The following is a 19,329-nucleotide window of genomic DNA, read 5'->3' as shown; positions in this document are numbered from 1 at the left end:
TCAAATTTTAAATATACATCATACTACTTTTCTACAATTTACTGTACATTAGAGAATGAGTTAAATATTTCACAAGATTCATCTTACAATCTCACATAAATTCAAGTTTGACTATATGTGTTGTTATTAACTTAAAAACATGTCTTTGTTCCTCAAGTACTATTAGTCCCCTACAGAATCAAACAGCATTAAGACCTACACTTAGCTAACAATCCAAATGCCACAATATTTATATATTGCTAATGGTACATAATTCAATAATTTTTATAAAATCAAAATAATGTCAATACTGAAAAACCATTCACTTTTATTTCATACTACATCAGAGCTACATTAAAGTTAGATGCTTCTCCATTGATATAAATACTACATAGTTGATTCTTAATGCAAATAAAGGGTACAAGTGCAACTAGTTGAAAACCACAAATATCTTTTTAATATTTAAATTGGCCTTGATAAATATTTTTATAAATATATGAGTGTGAGTTTGGTCTGGTACGCTGGCAAATTTCTAACACAAATAAAAATAGTGAAGTAACAATACAGAGAAACCACTTGGTAGCAAGCGTTAAGTTGCTCAGCTTTTACATCAAGTCTCCTTAATTCTCTCTTGTTCTTACAACTCATAAGGGATGGTATTAAATATCACCTTCCAGACAGCGAAAAGCACCAATTTGAGGCGAGGAGCATTTCAGTCCTTTAAACTGGTTCTTCTTATGGCTTATACCTTCCTTAATGAATTAAGGAAGGAAGTTGAAGAGCTACTGTTAAAATTTTTTTTTCTTTCTTTTTTTTGGTTGGGTAAAAGGTCTTTTCTGGCAGCCTAACCAGGCTAGAGGAAGAGGAAACTACTCCAGTTACTGCCCAGAAATACACATCTCTGACTTCCTTCCTTTTTAGCTGGTTTCTAGGTTACAAGCTGAATAAGTCAACAGAGGTGAGAAAGTAAACAGAGGCTTAAAAGGAAGGCAACACTGTATGGCTATCTGAAGAAAATCTGTTCCTTCCAATAACTGTAGAACCTTTTTACATGTAATTAAGAGTTAAACTAGCATTTTAGTCCCATTTATCTTGGGCTATCAAAGAAATAAATCCCTCATCTTTATAGATATGGAAGCCTAAACAAACAAGTGGATTTCTCCAAGTATACAGACTTTACAAAAAACCAAAAACCTCTAAGTTTCAGTGGCTTATTAGCATTTTAAGTATTTCTTTTTTAGACATAAGGATAGGAAAACAAGAGAAACAATAGTAGTTAAAAGAGGATTTGGATTTGATATGGCCTTATTTGAAGGCTGACTAGATTCAGGAAAATACTTTTCATTATGCCCTATTGCCCTATAAATCTATGAAAATATATAATGAAACGTGTAATGAAACTCTAATGAAACTCTCGCATCATGGTAGTGCCCAAATGATTAACTTCTTCACATTAACAAATCCATGTACATCTTCCAAGCACTGCAAAGGTTGTGTAGCAGTTTCGTACCTTCAATAGACCATGAAGTTCCAAGAGGATCTCCAGATGATACAGACATAATCTTGATTTTTAAACTCTCTTCTCTCCCTTAAGCATGCAGGACATTCATTCAACCAATATGCATGGGATGTCTTCAATTAATGCACTTTTCCCTCCTTTGTTACCTATATCCTTGATAACTGCCCCAGTCATTAAGAGGAAAGTTGTGCAACAACTGAATGTGTTCATTTTTTTAACTTGGTAAATATCACATCATAGGTTCTATGACATACAGTTGACTAAGAAAAATCATTGTTGATAAACAAAAACACTACACAAATAGTCTCTGTGACTGAATAAGCATTATGGCTGAATTCAGTGTCCTTTCTTTTATTTTTTCCTTCTAGTCTTTCTGAGTACTAATAAAGCACATACTCTTAACTCGAGTAGTTTTATCAGTTTGTCATATCTAGGACTTCTCTTTCAGAATCTCCCTGATCAGTCTTTCTTCCTCCCAATATTATGAGGTTTCACTTAAAGTCATCCCTCTGTATCTGTGAGGGATTGGTTCCAGGGCCCAGGAAGACATCAAAATCCTTGAAGGCTCAAGTCTCTCATATAAAATAGCATAGTATTTGCATATAACCTACCCACATCTTCCCATAAACTTTAAATCATCTCTAGATTACTTATAATCTTAATATAAATACTATGTAGACAGTTGCCAGGTGCAAGGCAAATTCAAGTTTTGTTTTTGAGAATTTTCTGGAATTTCTTCTTCTGAAATTTTCCACGGTTGATTGCATCCTCAGATGCAGAATCCGCAAATAGGGAGGGCTGACTGTACTTTTCTTTCTCTACCACTTCACAGGTGTGTGCCATTGAGATAACCAATTTTTCTTTCCACAAATAATTCCAAACTATATTTTTAGACCTAAATTTTCACCTTCTAACCTGTATTTTATACTGTTACTAGGACACAGCCATACTTGTACCCTGTCGCCACATAAAGCCAAATATGTCGAGAATTAAATATTTAACCTTCTTTCCTAAGTTATTCACGCTTCTTTCAAAACCACTAGAAATATTATCACAACTTCAGAAGTAGTTACCTCAAAATTCATTAATACAGTAATCATGCTTGATGATTTACTTTGGTTCCCTTGCTCATATTATAATATTCTGAATACTTGATATTTTTTCCTTTAAACCTCTGTCAATAATATGTAATTTTTTTTGGTTTTGGGTTTTTTTTTTTTTTTTTTGCGGTACACGGGCCTCTCACTGTTGTGGCCTCTCCCGTGTGGAGCACAGGCTCTGGATGCGCAGGCTCAGCGGCCATGGCTCACGGGCCCAGCCGCTCCGCGGCATGTGGGATCTTCCTGGACCGGGGCACGAACCCGTACCCCCTGCATCAGCAGGCGGATTCTCAACCACTGCACTACCAGGGAAGCCCTAATATGTAATTTTTAAATAAATTATTCCATAACTTTAATATGACTTTGATAAAAATAGCAATAAGATTTTTTGGAAGTAGACAAATCAAATTTATGGAAAAGCAAATATAAAGAAAAGAAAAATACAAATCAATGATAGGAAACTAGCCCTAAAAGATACATCAAATTTCAATGCTCTAATTAATACAACAATGGGAAACTAGAACATACATAAATAATAATCAATGGATACTTTAAAAAGTCCCAAAATAGCATCAGGTAAGTACGGGAATTTACTGTAAAATGAAGGTGGATTTTCAAATCCGAGGCAGTAAAATGAGAATCAGAAAATTTAATACGAGAAAGATAGTTGTTAAAATAGAAATGGAACTTTAGAGATTAATCTCATTTTTACAGAGGAAGAAATGGACATTCAGAGAGATTAAGTGATTTTTTTCATCAAAATACTTCTTTGTAGAAGCCCTGGGACTAGAAACTGGATTTCCTAATTCATAGCTGAATGAATGATTTTTACATTGTAAGATGGTGTGAAACAACCATATTGTTTTCGTGCTTGTTGCCATGAGGCAGCAGAGAGCAAAGTGTTTTGCTATCTGCTGAATAAAACTTCAAACTTTGAACTTAAAATGGAGGAAACTGAAACTAGTCTAGAAGAAAATGCAAGATTATATACTACCAAGGAAAAGAGGTAGAGCATAATAAACTTATCTATTTTTAATATGCTTTACTGACACTTGTCACCTATCAGAAAGAAGAAACAACCAGGATTAGGTAAACCATTCAACATAAGAGTTTCTAAAGCTATATTCTGAAAAACACCATTTGAGAAGACAATAAAACACTAAGAGTTAAAAGAAAAAGCAAGTTTAATTTAATTCCTATTTTGTCACTATTATTTCTATCAAGAAAAAATATTTTTAATGTAGAAAGTGTAAACTAGGGATTAAAAATAAACTAAACCATAAAAAACAGATATAGGATCCTTTTTGCTTTGTTTCAAGAAACAACTAGTTTTCCTTATAAATAACATAATTACATTAGAGAATAATTTGGAAAACAAAAGAAATGGGTGAAAAAAAGGATCCCACGGTTCTAACCATGAACTCAGCCAGTTAAGCATGTAATTGCTTTTTCCACAAGTATGTATATTTGTTACCAAGTTTTAAGGCACATATAATTTATAAGTTGCTCATTTCACTTAGTATTTCTTTTGGGGGGTGGGGGCGGCTGTGCCATGTAGCTTGCAGGATCTTAGTTCCCCAACCAGGGACTGAACCCAGGCCCCTGCAGTGAAAGCAGAGAGTCCTAACCACTGGACCGCCAGGGAATTCCCCACTTAGTACTCTTTTCATGTTATTACACTGCCATCATTTAAAATAGCTATCTAACAAATACTTAATAATCAAGCAAATGAACATTAAGTTTACTCTGCTTTTTCTCAGTGTTGGATATTTAGGCCTTCTTCACTTCTCTACTATTAGAAAAATAATAGGAAAATCTTCATGCTTTTGTTAAACAACCAAAATTCCAAGTTTAGAGGGTTCAAATAAATTACATGTTAGAATATTAAATTGACAGATATAAACTCAGAGCCATTACTGGCAATCTTTGAAAAAACCATGACATTATCAGGGTATTAGAGAGAGGTATCTATTAATATTTATAAAGGAGGAAAGGGGCAATTTAGAAAAAAACTACATGCTAGTAAATGAACTCCAGAAAAACTCTAAGATGGATAATTAGAATCATGAAAAAACAAACAAACAAAAAACCCCACACAGTGATAGTTACTAAGAGACAAATATACTCATTGAGAATAATTTGTCTTTTAATAAAAACAAAGGTTACTTTCACCAAGAAAATTTGCAATACGTAAGTCAATGAAATATGGGCTAGATGACAGTTCTTGGTACATTTGTACCTAGTTAAATAGTACTGAATAATAGTACTGCTTTTAACCTATAATATAGCATCTCTTCATCTTTGGTCTTACACACTATCACTTGAAGGCTGTCTTTATTTGCAAATTAATAAATGACAGAATGATTCCAAAATATATCTCACAAAAAATGCAATTAAGAACTAGATTACTCCCAAAGTTAATAATCAAAAGGTTAGGTTCTATTTTTAGGTTGAAAAAATCAACTACATAGGTAGAATGTAAGGGAGATCTAGCTTCCTAGAAATTCATATGAAAGAATCCGGGAGGATTTCAAGACACTAAGCCAATAGAAGTCATGTTTGTTTGTTTGTTTTTGCGGTAAGTGGGCCTCTCACTGTTGTGGCCTCTCCCATTGCGGAGAACAGGCTCTGTACGCGCAGGCTCAGCGGCCATGGCTCACGGGCCTAGCTGCTCTGCGGCATGTGGGATCTTCCCGGACCGGGAAACGAACCCGTGTCTCCTGCATCGGCAGGCGGACCCTCAACCACTGCGCCACCAGGGAAGCCCAAAGTCACGTATTTTTTAAAAAGAGAGGACAGAGTGGTGACAAATCAAATTTTGACACAAAGTACCCAGACCAAGGGAGGTACTGGTCCCCTTAGATTTTGCACTGGTCATACCACCTCTGAATATCTTGATCAACTTGGGACATCATAATAGAAGAGGAACGATTACAAACTGTGATGTGTCGACACTTAAAAATCATGAATTATTAGGATCATTTGAAGGAATGGAGAAGAGGAGAGCAAACAATAATTAACTATGTACAATTATTTAAAGGGTTGGGTAATTTGAAAAGGAAGAAGCTTGTAAGTAAAATTTCCATGAAGGCCAATTCTAGCTCAGCACAAAGAATGTACAAATTTTTAATAATTAAACACTATCAAACCAAGGGACACTTACTCATGAAGTAGTGAGCTTCCAATAACAAGAAGCACTCAAGAAGAATCTGGATGAAAACTAACTTGGCAAGCTTGTCCCTGATGGATCCCATTTCTGGCTTTGGCAAGGGGTTGTTTATGAAATATCAAAGATTTTTTCCAATTCTAAGATCTAATACTGTATTCATTAAGCAATTTAATGTTTAAGAGCAAAGCGAAGATAAACAAAATTAAACCAAACTTTTCATAAACACTGCTACTGCTGCTTTTGCATATAAGAAAGCATAAAAAGGGTACTGCTGAATGTTCATGTATTACTGACATAAGGTGGCAGAATTAAAAGTAAAAAGTAACATCTCCCATTTTAGAATAAATTAAGTTAACCAAGACTTGTTCTGCTTGGCAGAAATAACTACATGGGAGACTTCTGGGGCACAGAATTTCTGTAATCCACAGATCCTTCATCTCTTACGTTGAAAAAGTAAATGTAGGGCTTCCCTGGTGGCGCAGTGGTTGAGAGTCCGCCTGCCAATGCAGGGGACACGGGTTCGTGCCCCGGTCTGGGAAGATCCCACATGCCGCGGAGCGGCTGGGCCCGTGAGCCGTGGCCGCTGAGCCATGGCCGCTGAGCCATGGCCGCTGAGCCTGCGCGTCCGGAGCCTGTGCTCCACAACGGGAGAGGCCACAACAGTGAGAGGCCCGCGTACCGCAAAAAAAAAAAAAAAGTAAATGTAATTTTGTGAGAATAAAAAATATTACAAAATTAAATCTACTCAACCATAAATGCAAAGCATGTGTTAAAATGCTAATAATCAAAATCACAGAAGAAATTCCAAGTTAAGCTAAATAAAATATTTTAAAATATTTCTTCCAATTTTTATTAATCATTTCACTGCTTGTACTCTTGGAAACTTGAATAGGATATCTATTTCTTTATTGGTTTTGTTCATTTCTGTCTGGCAAACATTTGTTACTTGTGAAGCACAAGTCAACAAAGCCTCTACAATTATTTCTCCATTATCTCCTTTTTTGTCAAAAACTATGATGATGTCAGCAACAATCTGGAAGCGGAATTTTTCAACTAACAAGGAGGATTCACGACTTCCATTAAGTATAATAGAGTAGCTATTTTGGTTATTTTTTAAATTAATACATTTTAGGTGATAATGATCCATATGCTAAGTAGTATTTAGATTCAAAATATGGTAATACCAAAGTTATCAAAGTTTCAAGCATATTTCGTTAAGTATTATAACTTATGCCAACATTTTGACAGGCCTGAAATAACAAAGTACTAACTACAATGCCAAGTTAAAAGGCTACAATGGAAGAGAGAATTTCACATAAAGACTTTGGCACTAAAGTGTTTTCTTTGAATTACTAACAAATTATGATTCATTGAAAATGAACTTTCCTTCCCTTCTAACATATTACAGGACAAATGAAAGTTTATATTGGAAGAAAACCCACAAAAACAAAACAAAAAACCCCAGAGAAAACGAATACCCATAACCTAATTTCAGGTCAATAACCACTAATATAATTTTGCTACACTTCCTTTAAAAGAAATCCCTCCCCTGGAAAGCTCTGTTTTCTTAATTTAGGTCAGTTCCTGTTTCATTGAGGACATCTCCCTCTAAGGGGATGAGGCAACAAAAGTCCTAAGGCTAAGTGGGGAGGGAAAAAGCTAAGGTCCATTAGTGATGCCCAGAAGCCTTGCTTAAGTTTATCTCTGTAGAGAGAGAGGAAAGTTTCACAATTAGACTCTTCATGGATAATAGATTCCTTCCAGGATCTTAGTTTCCTTCAAAGTTTCAGACAGCCTGTAAGCAGTCTGGACAAATAAACTTCTTTGGGACTCCTGTGGATTTAGCAGTGTTTTATAGCTTTTCAAACAGTTGTTTTCTCCTTAGGGATCTGAAAACTTCTCTGCATTGACCACTGACCACCTGTTTTTAAGAGCTTTTTAAAGTAGAACAGTTTTTCCTGATTTCAGGAATCCTTAGGATCATCTTTCCTTCTTCCCAACACATTTAGGTCAAACTTCGAGCTGTATTCTACTTGGCCTTGGATAACATGAGCATACTCAAAAGGTTACATGATTTAGCTTAAAAAAAAAAAATCAAGTCATTTAAATGGTCATGGAACTATGAATTTTTCTACTCTGATGGGGAGAAATGCTACATAAGGAAGCAACTGCTAAAACACAACAAACTACTGAATGTAACAAAAAAGAAGCAAACTCACAGATACAGAGAACAAACTAGTGGTTACCAGTGGGGAGAGGGAAGGGGGAGGGGATTAAAGATACAAACTGTTATGTATAAAATAAGCTACAAGGATATACTGTACAATACAGGAAATACAGCCAATATTTTATAATAACTATAAATGGAGTATAACCTTTAAAATCTGTGTGGTAACATATAATATCAACTATACTTCAATAAAAATTTTTTTAAAAAAGAAGCAATTGCTTATGAAACAGATTTATCAATGGGTCAACTAAAAATGCCTGTGTACTTTCCACTGCCACTTGCTTTGCCAGCAAGGAGGGAATTTTCTTTACCATTCTCTTACAGTAGTGTACTGGATTGAGCTTTGATAAGCTTCATTAAGTTTATTACTACATTAATTGGTAAAGAATCCTGAAAGGTTTACTTTACTTCCAGAGCTTAATGCTGAAGGCACAGTGTTGTTAGCCAAGTCCTTAAAACAGTGGTTCTCAAAGGACAGACCTCTGTCCAGCTGCATCAACAGTATCAAGTAACTAGTTTAAAATGCAAATTCTCAGGCTTCACCCCTACCAGAATCAGAATTTCTGAGAGGTAGGGCCTAGAAATCTGTGTTTTAACAAGTCCTTGGGTAATTCTGGAGCACCTTGAAGTTTGAGAACCAGTGGCTCATAGCAAGTGTTCTTAAACTCTTTGGGGTCAGTGTACTCCCAGAGTCTGATGAAAGCTATAGCCCCCCCGAAACATGACACATAAAATTTTGCACCACAATTTCAGGGGTTTCCAAGATCATCTGGAGAATCTTCTAAGAATATACATTTCTAAGCTTTAACCCTGATGATCTACTGAATCAAAAAATCAGGATGGGGCACTTCATTGTAAATATTTTTTTTTGTAAATATTTTTAAAACTTCATTTTTAAAATATTTTCCCCACTGCCTCAACATCTCCACAAGTAGGCTATAAGCACCCTGGCCCAGGTGACCAGGTACACCAGGTTGATAAGGTTGGCCTCTGCCACAAGTTCCCTTTCCTGCCCTCCTCTGACCATGACCTAATAACATTCAAAGGCACCAATGAAATCTTCTTGGCTCTTTTACTTTTACTTGGGTAATCCAACCTGACGCCCCCAAGAAGAACACTAGCCTACAGGTCCTTGTGCTCTCTCTTGGCTCCCCACCTGCTTGGTTGAGCCCACTCCCTTGTGGCATAGTGACTTTCTCTCTCTAGGACCTCTGAGTATAACAAACTTCGTTTTCATGTGCCTCTCCTGTGTCTCCTCTTGCGTCTGTACCTCACTGACCATCAAATAAAAGAATACTGAACCAGCCTAGGAATCCTCAGTTTTAAAATGCTATCTGACTTAACTCTGAGGTTCGGTCAGCTTTGAGAACCACTGCTTCAAGGATCCATGAATGCTGGTTGAAAACACCTAGTCTAGAGTGATCAAATCTCAGGACAGAGTGCCCCAGTTCAGGTCTTAGATATTCTCTTGACAAACCAGTCTCCTTGTCACTTTGCTAACTCAACCTCCTCCTCTCTCAGGAAGCACAGGGTCTTTAAATAGCTTATCAACAGCTTACACTGGAAAGCTGCTCACTCTCAATGTGGAGATGTGAGAACCATGTAGCAATCAATTTCACACACCAGGTTCTCAAATTCAAGTAACCTAGGGCTAGTGGAAGATAAGCTCTTGTATTATGCAAAGAGATACCTATTTAAAGATGCCTTGGATTCCTAAAAATATCATGCAGTTAAAGCAGCAGGCTCAGAAAGTGGCACTGTTGCATCCCTAGATTAAATGGAAGGAGGGAACAGAGCCAAAATAGTAAACAATATAACCACAAAGGTAGTTTCTCTTGATGCTTAAAAAAGATGAGAATTCCAATCATTGCTGTTCCTTACCTTCTACTCAGTAGGAGGAACATAGAGGAAGTTCCTCAAGAGAAGATATGAAGAGCCAAAAGCATAGTTAATCATCAACAAAAAAGATTTCCAAGCTGATTAAAATTGCCTATGAAGCAGCAAAAAAATTTCCCAGGTCACATGAACTATGAACCAAGAATGAGTTGGCTTAAGATTGTGACCCAAGGAGGTGAAGGCCCAAAATTACATTACAGTCTCCTATCATGTATGATCAATTACAGCAATTTGGGGGATGGGGGGAGAAAATGGGGACACTAAGGTTACGTGTCCTATCCTGACATCTACAAAGCATACATGAAGTTATAATTAAAGGTGCTCATCTTTAGAATGGTATCACTTACATGTAGAACCTAAAATATGACACAAATGAACCTATCTACGAAACAGACTCACAGAAATAGAGAACAGACTTGTGGTATGTATGGAATGGATGGACAACAAGGTCCTACTGTATAGCACAGGGAACTATATTCAGTGTTCTTTGATGAACCATAATGGAAAAGGATATAAAAAAAGAATGTGTATGTATGGCTAAATCACTTTGCTGTGTAGCAGAAATTAACACAGCATTGTAAATCAACTATACTTCAATATAAAAAAAGATACATGAAGCATAAAACATTCACTAATAGTGAATCAAGCTCTCAAATTACATACTTTAGCTATTACAAGTTCATGACCATTAATTATTCATCCAGTTAGCAAATGTTTGTGCAGCCCCTATGATGTGGTATATATCCACTGTGCATATTACATACAGAAAGTAAGAGTTACCACTATTTTGTTTTCCTTGGCATCTTATCTAGATAATAAAGGAACTAACTGCTCTTGTACAAAGAAATTTAAAAACAATAATGTTAAATCCCCAGTTTAGGTTCCAAAAAGCTACTACTTAAGTATGGTACAACACACTCTCCCACCCCATCCCTCAGAGGCATGCATCAGTATAATATGTGGTAAAACTTGCTTGGCAGCTTTTGATGCAAAAAAAGCATTAGGAAGTTTTATTCATTCTACAAATATTCACTGGAATATCTACAATGTGTTAAGCATTGTCCCAGAGATTTTGGATGATGCAAAGATGAAGCTAAAGAGAAACTGCATATAAGGCAAGAATGTACTGTGTGATGCGAATGCTACAACTGCTATTATAGAGTGTTCCAAATATATGAATAACAGTCCCAACAGATTGAGATGATTTCAAATGAAAATTAAAGGCATCCCATTCGAAAGATATAGACGTTAAAATATAAATAAAAGTAGGTGACGTGGATAGCAAAGGTCTGTCTAAAATTAAGTCATGTTAGGACTGCTTAAAGGAACTGGGAATGTTTAGCCTAAGTCTTTATTATACTTTAATATATAGGAAAAACTTGACATATCTTGCTCTAGAGCAGAGGATCTCAACCTGGGTTTTTTAAAAAAGCCTTCAAGGAGTCCAGAAAATCCTTGAAATTATTTGTTAAAAATTTATGAATGTGAGAATTTTTTTTCCCCTGGGAAAAGCATTCTCGATAGCTTCTATCAGATTTTCAAAGGAGTCCCTGACCCAAAAGATTTAAGAAACAGCACCTAGAAGATAAACTAGGTTAATATACGGAAGTTGTGTACAGCTAGATTTTGGGTCAATGTCAGGAAAAGCTTTATAACAATTTTAGCTATGCAGTAATGGGATGAGCTGCCTTATGAAGTAGTAATATCTCAGAAAGCATTCCTACATGCAGAGGGTATTCATTTATTTATTTTTTTAGTAAAAACATATCTGATAATCAACTTACTGATGTTGTTTTTTTAAACATCTTTACTGGAGTATACTTGCTTTACAATGGTGTGTTAGTTTCTGCTTTATAACAAAGTGAATCAGCTATACATATACATATATCCCCATGTCTCCTCCCTCTTGAGTCTCCCTCCCACCCTCCCTATCCCACCCCTCTAGGTGGACGCAAAGCACTGAGCTGATCTCCCTGTGCTATGCAGCTGCTTCCCACTAGCTATCTATTTTACATCTGGTAGTGTTTATATGTCAATGCTACTCACTCACTTCGTCCCAGCTTACCCTTCCCCCTCCCCGTATCCTCAAGTCCATTCTCTACGTCTGCATCTTTATCCCTGTCCTGCCCCTAGGCTCTTCAGAACCATTTTTTTTTAGATTCCATGTACATATGTTAGCATACGGTATTTGTTTTTCTCTTTCTGACTTACTTCACTCTGTATGACAGACTCTAGGTCCATCCACCTCACTACAAATAACTCAATTTCATTTTTTTTTATGGCTGAGTAATATTTTATTGTATATACGTGCCACATCTTCTTTATCCATTCATCTGCCAATGGACACTTAGGTTGCTTCCACGTCCTGGCTATTGTAAACAGAGCTGCAATGAACATTTTGGTACATGACTCTTTTTGAATTATGGTTTTCTCAGGGTTTATGCCCAGGAGTGGGATTGCTGGGTCATATGGTAGTTCTATTTTTAGTTTTTTAAGGAACCTCCATACTGTTCTCCATAGTGGCTGTATCAATTTACATTCCCCCCAACAGTGCAAGAGGGTTCCCTTTTCTCCACACCCTCTCCAGCATTTATTGTTTGTAGATTTTTTGATGATGACCATTCTGACTGGTGTGAGGTGATACCTCATTGTAGTTTTGATTTGCATTTCTCATATGATTAGTGGTGTTGAGCATCTTTTCATGTGTTTGTTGGCAATCTGTATGTCTTCTTTGGAGAAATGTCTATTTAGGTCTTCTGCCCATTTTTGGATTGAGTTGTTTGTCTTTTTGATACTGAGTGGCATGAGCTACTTGCAAATTTTGGAGATAAATCCTCTGTCATTTGCTTCGTTTGCAGGGGGTATTCGTTTATGTAGGATGCTATAACGTGAACAGCAAGAGTGTTCAATGTTTATCAAGAGTATTACCAGCTATGGACCTAGAGACTGTCATACGGAGTGAAGTAAGTCAGAAAGAGAAAAACAAATATTGTATATTAACGCATATATGTGGAATCTAGAAAAATGGTATAGATAATCTTATTTGCAAAGCAGAAGCCGAGACACAGACATAGAGAACAAATGTATGGATACCAAGGGGGAAAGGGGGTGGGGGTGGGAGGAATTGGAAGACTGGTAGTGACATATATACACTACTGATACTATGTATGAAACAGATAACTAATGATAACCTACTGTATAGCACAGGGAACTTACTCAATGCTCTGTGGTGACTTAAATGGGAAGGAAATCCAAAAAAGAGGGGATATATATATACATATAGCTGATTCATTTTGCTGTACAGTAGAACCAACACCACATTGTAAAGCAACTATACTTTAATAAAAATTAATTTAAAAAAAGAGTATTACCAGGTAAAATCATTGTTACTTAAGAATTTTCTTTATGGGGAGGACTATATGGCATAATAACATGCTGAAAATGTGTGCATGTTGTACTTTTTGGATAACATCTAATTCTGTTCTAGATAACAGGAAAAAATGAGATGTATGAATTCCTAAGATATGATTAGTAAAGAGTGCAAGCATCCTGTGTGGCACATTAGACACAAAGAGAATATACAGAAAGAGAATACATGGAAACACCAAGTAATGTAATCTATTCATTAAGCCCAGATCATGTCACCTACATATTGATAGCTATGTCACCTCTAAAATGGGCATTCACTGGTGACACCCATTATGGTCTTATGTGTCTTTTGCCAAAAATGTAAAAGATGAAAGGAAAAGCTGCTCAGCAAGTCTTTGGTGAATTATACTTGCAGCCAGGCTTAGATACTCCTGCAAAAGTAGGCAAGTATTGAGTCTACCTGGCCCCTTCCCTGGCTGAGTTCCCTGGCTCACATTCAGCTCTGGTTCTTATAGTTATGTTATTAGCAGTGAAAGCTGTGTGGCATAAATAGACAAAAGAACTTGGTAAGACTCAGAAGTGAGTGTCACAATCTTTTTACCCCAACTGCACCCTACCCTGAGTGTACTAGTCAACCTCCTATCTTTCCCCTTCTTTATCTTAAAAGTTTTAAATAAACTTTATTTCTTAAAGCCCTTGTAGGTTCACAGCAAAATTGAGTGAAAAATTCAGAGTTCCCATATAGCCCCTATTCCCACACATGCACAACCTCCCCTATTATGAGCATTCTGAAACAGCGATACATTTGTTTTGTTATAATCAATGAACCCACAACTGACACATCATCATCACCGAAGTCCAACGTTTACATTAGGGTTCACTCTTGGTGTTGTACATTCTATGGGTTTGGACAAATGTATGACATGTGACCATCATTAGAGTATCACACAGAACAGTTTTGCTGCCCTAAAAATTCTTTGTGCTCTGCATATTCATCCCTCCCCTCCTCCCCACCCCACTGATTTTTTTACGGTCTCCATGGTTTTGCCTACTCAAGAGTGTAATATAGTTGGGGTCATACAGTACATGGCCTCTTCAGATTGGCTTCTTTCACTTAGTAATATGCACTGAAAATTCTTCCATGTCTTTTCATGGCTTCATAGCTCATTTCTTTTTAGTGATGAATAACATTCCATCGTCTGGATGTGCCAGTTTATCCATTCACCCTTTGAAGGACATCTTGGTTGCTTCCAAGTTTTGGTTACTATAAATAAAGCTGCCATAAACACCTATGTGCAGGTTTTTGTATGAACATAAGTTTTCAACTCATTTGTAAAACACCAAGGAGCACGACTGCCGGATTGCATTATAAGAATGTGCTCAGTTTTGTAAGAAACTGCCAAACAGTATTCCAAAGTGGCTGTATCATTATGCATTCCCACCAGCAATGAATAAGAGTTCCTGTTGCTCCATATTCTTGCCAGCATTTTACTAGTACTTCCAATATTACTTATTAGAAGTAAGTATTAATACTTACTAATACTTCCAATATTAGAATTTTGGATTTTTTCCATTCTACTAGGTGTGCAGTGGTTATCTCCTTGTCTAAATTTGCAATTCTCTAATGACATCTGATATTGAACATTTTTTCACATGCATATCTGTCATCTGTAAGCCTTCTCTGGTGAGATGTCTTTTGCTCATTTTTTAACCAGTTGTTTGTTTTCTCATTGTTAAGTTTTAGGAGTTCTTTGTATATTTTGGACAAAAGTTGAAACCGAGTCCCCCTAATACTGAGTTCCCCTGCTGAGCTTATGGTTAACCTCTCTCTCTATCTTCACTGCCTCTCTTGCCCCTCACCTGTTACCCTCAGGATTGAGGAGTGTCAAAGAAAAGGGTGGTACTGAAACTGATCAAGACCCTGTGGGGCCCTCCTGGGTACAAAAGCCTTTCTGTGCTCTCTGTTTTTTTGTTTTAGAATAAGGCTTTAGTCTCCTAGGCCTTCCTGAGTTCCAAAGAACAGATTAAAGCAGTTACTGATTAGGGAAGTGAGGGAACGCAGAAACAAAGGAAAAGCAGTCAAGAAACAATAGTTCAGCAATGAAACAGAGTCCTAGTTCCTCCTCAAGGGATATACATTACAGTCTGATGCATATCTTGGAGTAGTTCTGCAGGAACTAAGATCCCTGCCCAAATGGAGGATGGTGACTACATGTTGACAGCAAGCATGTAGACCCCAGACTGGTTGGAACAAGAAGGCTGATGACTAAGATTCCTGAAACATCACCCTGTTACCTCACTACCAATCAATCAAAAAAAGTCACACACCCAGGAGCCCTCAGCCCAAATGTTGCCTTTAAAAACTCTTCTCTGAAAGCCATAGGGGAGTTCATCAGGTCCTCTGAGCTTGAGCAGCCCGTTCTCCTTCTTTTGCCCTGCAATAAACCTTCCTCTGCTCCAAACTCTGAAGTTTCATGTGCATAGGGCACATGAACTTGGGTTCAAAAACACAGTCTTTAATCAGATATGTCTTATGCAAATACTTTTCTCCTAGACTATGGTCTGTCTTCTCATTCTCTTAATCTCCTTATTTGTTATTATATATATTTAAACTGATTTAATAACTTTGTAATTCCAGTATTTTAATATAATCTGTGGTTCTTTCTGTTGCACAGACTCTGGGAAACTTTATTCTTCCAATTAGCACAAATGAAAGGTACAACTTTATCATGGTAATTTCTCGCACAGCACCAGTAAACTCAGAACTAGTGAAGTTTAAATCACTGTACTTCTCCTCAGTAAATTCTTTTGGTAGTCGTGTAAAAAGGTTTTTCTATGGTTTATTCTTATAAGAATTTCATAAGAGAAAACTAAAAATTTTCTCTCTTGGAAAACTAGTAATTTAATTTATAATTATTCATTTTGCTAGGCACATGATAAAAATTATTATGATCTGAAGTAAAAAAACATGAATATAAACTCATGACTGGAAATGTTAATTAAAACAGCAAAAAATGACTGATGGATAGTAAAAACCGTTGGGAATATTTCTTTTCTCTTTTTAGCGATGGCAACAGTGATCTGCAGTCTTATAAATTAAGACAATGAGCAGTGACTTGTTTTTCATGAATAATGACTAGTACTGTTTGATGGATGGTACTTAAATATTTATTTATAGTTTAAAAGTATGTATTTATAAGTTAAATCCTGTTGCAATAAAGCTCCAAGGGACTGTACAAATTCCTTATTTCTAAAGTAAGTATTACAGCAGTTGGTATTAAAGTTAATGGGTTACTGGTGGACTCTTTAAAAAAAACCACATTTTTAAAAACAAAGCTTTCACTACAATTGTATTTATTACAATAAGTTATTATACGAATATAAATGCACAGATGTCACAAATATTTTTAAATTATGGCATTTTTAGAAATATCATTCATTATTCAAAAACCTGATTACAGAGCAAAAATTCTAAGATGGCTGTCTGCTACTTACAAAATTTTAAAAATTATAAAAAATGTATTAAAATCACAGAAAAAATATCTAAGAGGAAAGATGAAAGATACAAAAAAATCAAATATGTACAATGTAGCCTTTTTCAGATAAAGAGATAATACTTTGAAAATATATAAATTACATGAATGTTCTAGGAAGCAGTAAAAGCAACTGCAGGCCAACAGTGGGTAAATACCCTTAAAGAAAGGTCTAGAGGCACAAACTAGGCTGCTGGGGAACTTGGGAAACTTATAAAAATTTCTGAAATTTCTGAAAACACCAGGAAACATGTAAAACTGGTTAAGAAAAAGCTCCTGGGGTTCTACTATAGACCAAGACTCAATAGGACTTGTCCATCTCTAATATGCATGATTCCCCTGAGATGCTTATGGAAAACGATTAACATATACAATGTTAAAAAATGCTGACAATTTTGCTATTAATATAAAATAATTTATATTGGAATTCATTTTTCAATCAAAAGACAAAACAAATAAATGAAGACTGGCTATGGGAATTTAATTAATGAGCTCATGAAAATAATTTTGACAAGGTAGAGAATCAATGTGAAGTTTTCTTTTTCGGGAGAGAGAACTAATCTTGAGAAGGAATACTATATATATATCAGTTATTCATCTGTGCGACCATTTCCAAATACTATTAGTTAGTTAGTAAGAAAAACCTGATCAGAATTATAACTTTTACAGTACTTTTGCCACCCTTTTCTCTATATTAAAGTCTACTTAAAAGACCAAGCTTTTAACTCAACATTTCTGTTTCTTTTCTCTTTCTATTTTTGTGGGGGAGGGAGAGTGGGATAGAAGGGAAATACATACAGACATAAAATATTTATATTTCCACTCTATATTTTAATTCCATTCCCACAAGCTTGTTTAAAAAAAAAAATTGTTTTAAAGTCATCCTAGTGGTCATTCCCACAGACTAAATGACCACTAGGATCTATTTAAGTCTATGGGAGTAATTAAGACAGGACAAATGTCATCACATCATACTAATGTTCTATAAATATTCTAATGCCAAACCTGCTTCACAGTCCACCATTATTAACATGATATAAGACCACCTACAATTCTTAATCTCTTCTTCAGAGCCAAAATCCACCTCCAACCCAGCCAAGTATTTTTTCCAGCATGATCACACATGCCAATCCCCCTAACCAAGAATAATCACTTCTGCTACTGTTATTTTAGAACCAATACCAAAGAATAAAGGACTCCCTTGACCTTTTACTGAAATGCTCTCCTTGCCACCAAACCTAAGTGAAATAAAACCTGGCCACTCTATTATAGTCATCCACCCAGCCACTGCATCAACCAACAAATATCTGGGGGTAAAGTACAGTGTAGAACCAAACATCTCCTGCTTTCACAGAGCTTTCAGTCCTGTGGGGCGGACAAACAATAATCACTGCTTTCCTAGCCATATTCTGAAGTGAAGACCTCTCCTGTTTCTTCTAGTTACCACTTATGGTCACTGTTACAACTCTCTCAGGTGCTATAGCACAGATGACAATACTTAACATATGTTTGTCCTGCTTTTTGGAAAACACTTTACATAATCAATGCACTCCTTTTCATTAAAATAGGGCCTTGAGATAAAATCTTCAATTCATCCTAGTTTTACAATCCAACATAATCTACCTTTTTATTTCTGCACTCTCTTGAAATTGCTCTCTCAAGGTAATGGCCCTCTTACTGCTAAATTCCAGTCTCTTTTCTTTCTTCTTTTTTTTTTTTTAACATCTTTATTGGAGTATAATTGCTTTACAACGTTGTGTTAGTTTCTGCTGTATAACAAAGTGAATCAGCTATACGTATACATATATCCCCATATCCTCTCCCTCTTGCGTCTCCCTCCCACCCTCCGAATCGCACCCCTCCAGGTGTTCACAAACCATGGAGCTGATCTCCCTGTGCTACGCCGCTGCTTCCCACTACCTATCTATTTTACATATGGTAGTATATATAAGTCCATGCCACTCTCTCACTTCGTCCCAGCTTACCCTTCCCCCTCCCCGTGTCCTCAAGTCCACATTCTACATCTGCTGTCTTTATTCCTGTCCTGCCCCTAGGTTCTTCAGAACCATTTTTTTTTTAAAGATTCCATACATATGTGTTAGCATACGGTATCTGTTTTTCTCTTTCTGACTTACTTCACTCTGTATGACAGACTCTAGGTCCATCCACCTCACTACAAATAACTCAATTTTGTTTCTTTTCATGGCTGAATAATATTCCATTGTATATATGTACCACATCATCTTTATCCATTCATCTATCGATGGAAACTTAGGTTGCTTCCACGTCCTGGCTATTGTAAACACTGCGGCAATGAACACTGTGGTGCCAGTCTCATTTCAATTCTCAACCCTACTTAACTCAGAAGTATTTCGTACTAAAGTTTTAGAAACTTACTCTTCCCTTGACTGAAAATAGCATATTCTGATGCTTTTTCTCCTACCTCTCTGATACCATTTCAATCTTCCCAGATGGCTCCACTTCTTCTCATCCCTTACATGTGGATGTGGCTCAAGATTAAATCTATTACTTAA

The 19,329-nt window shown here is 36.3% G+C and overlaps 1 protein-coding gene across 6 annotated transcripts in view; it reads right to left on the bottom strand.

The window, feature by feature from the left end:
* Positions 1-19,329, bottom strand: part of JMJD1C (jumonji domain containing 1C) — a 308,561-nt gene that overhangs the window by 78,173 nt on the left and 211,059 nt on the right. The window lies entirely within an intron of this gene.

This window comes from Stenella coeruleoalba, assembly GCF_951394435.1.
Source record: "Stenella coeruleoalba genome assembly, chromosome: 16".
NCBI lineage: Eukaryota > Metazoa > Chordata > Mammalia > Artiodactyla > Delphinidae > Stenella > Stenella coeruleoalba.
This window is presented reverse-complemented; position numbering and strand designations above follow the sequence as displayed.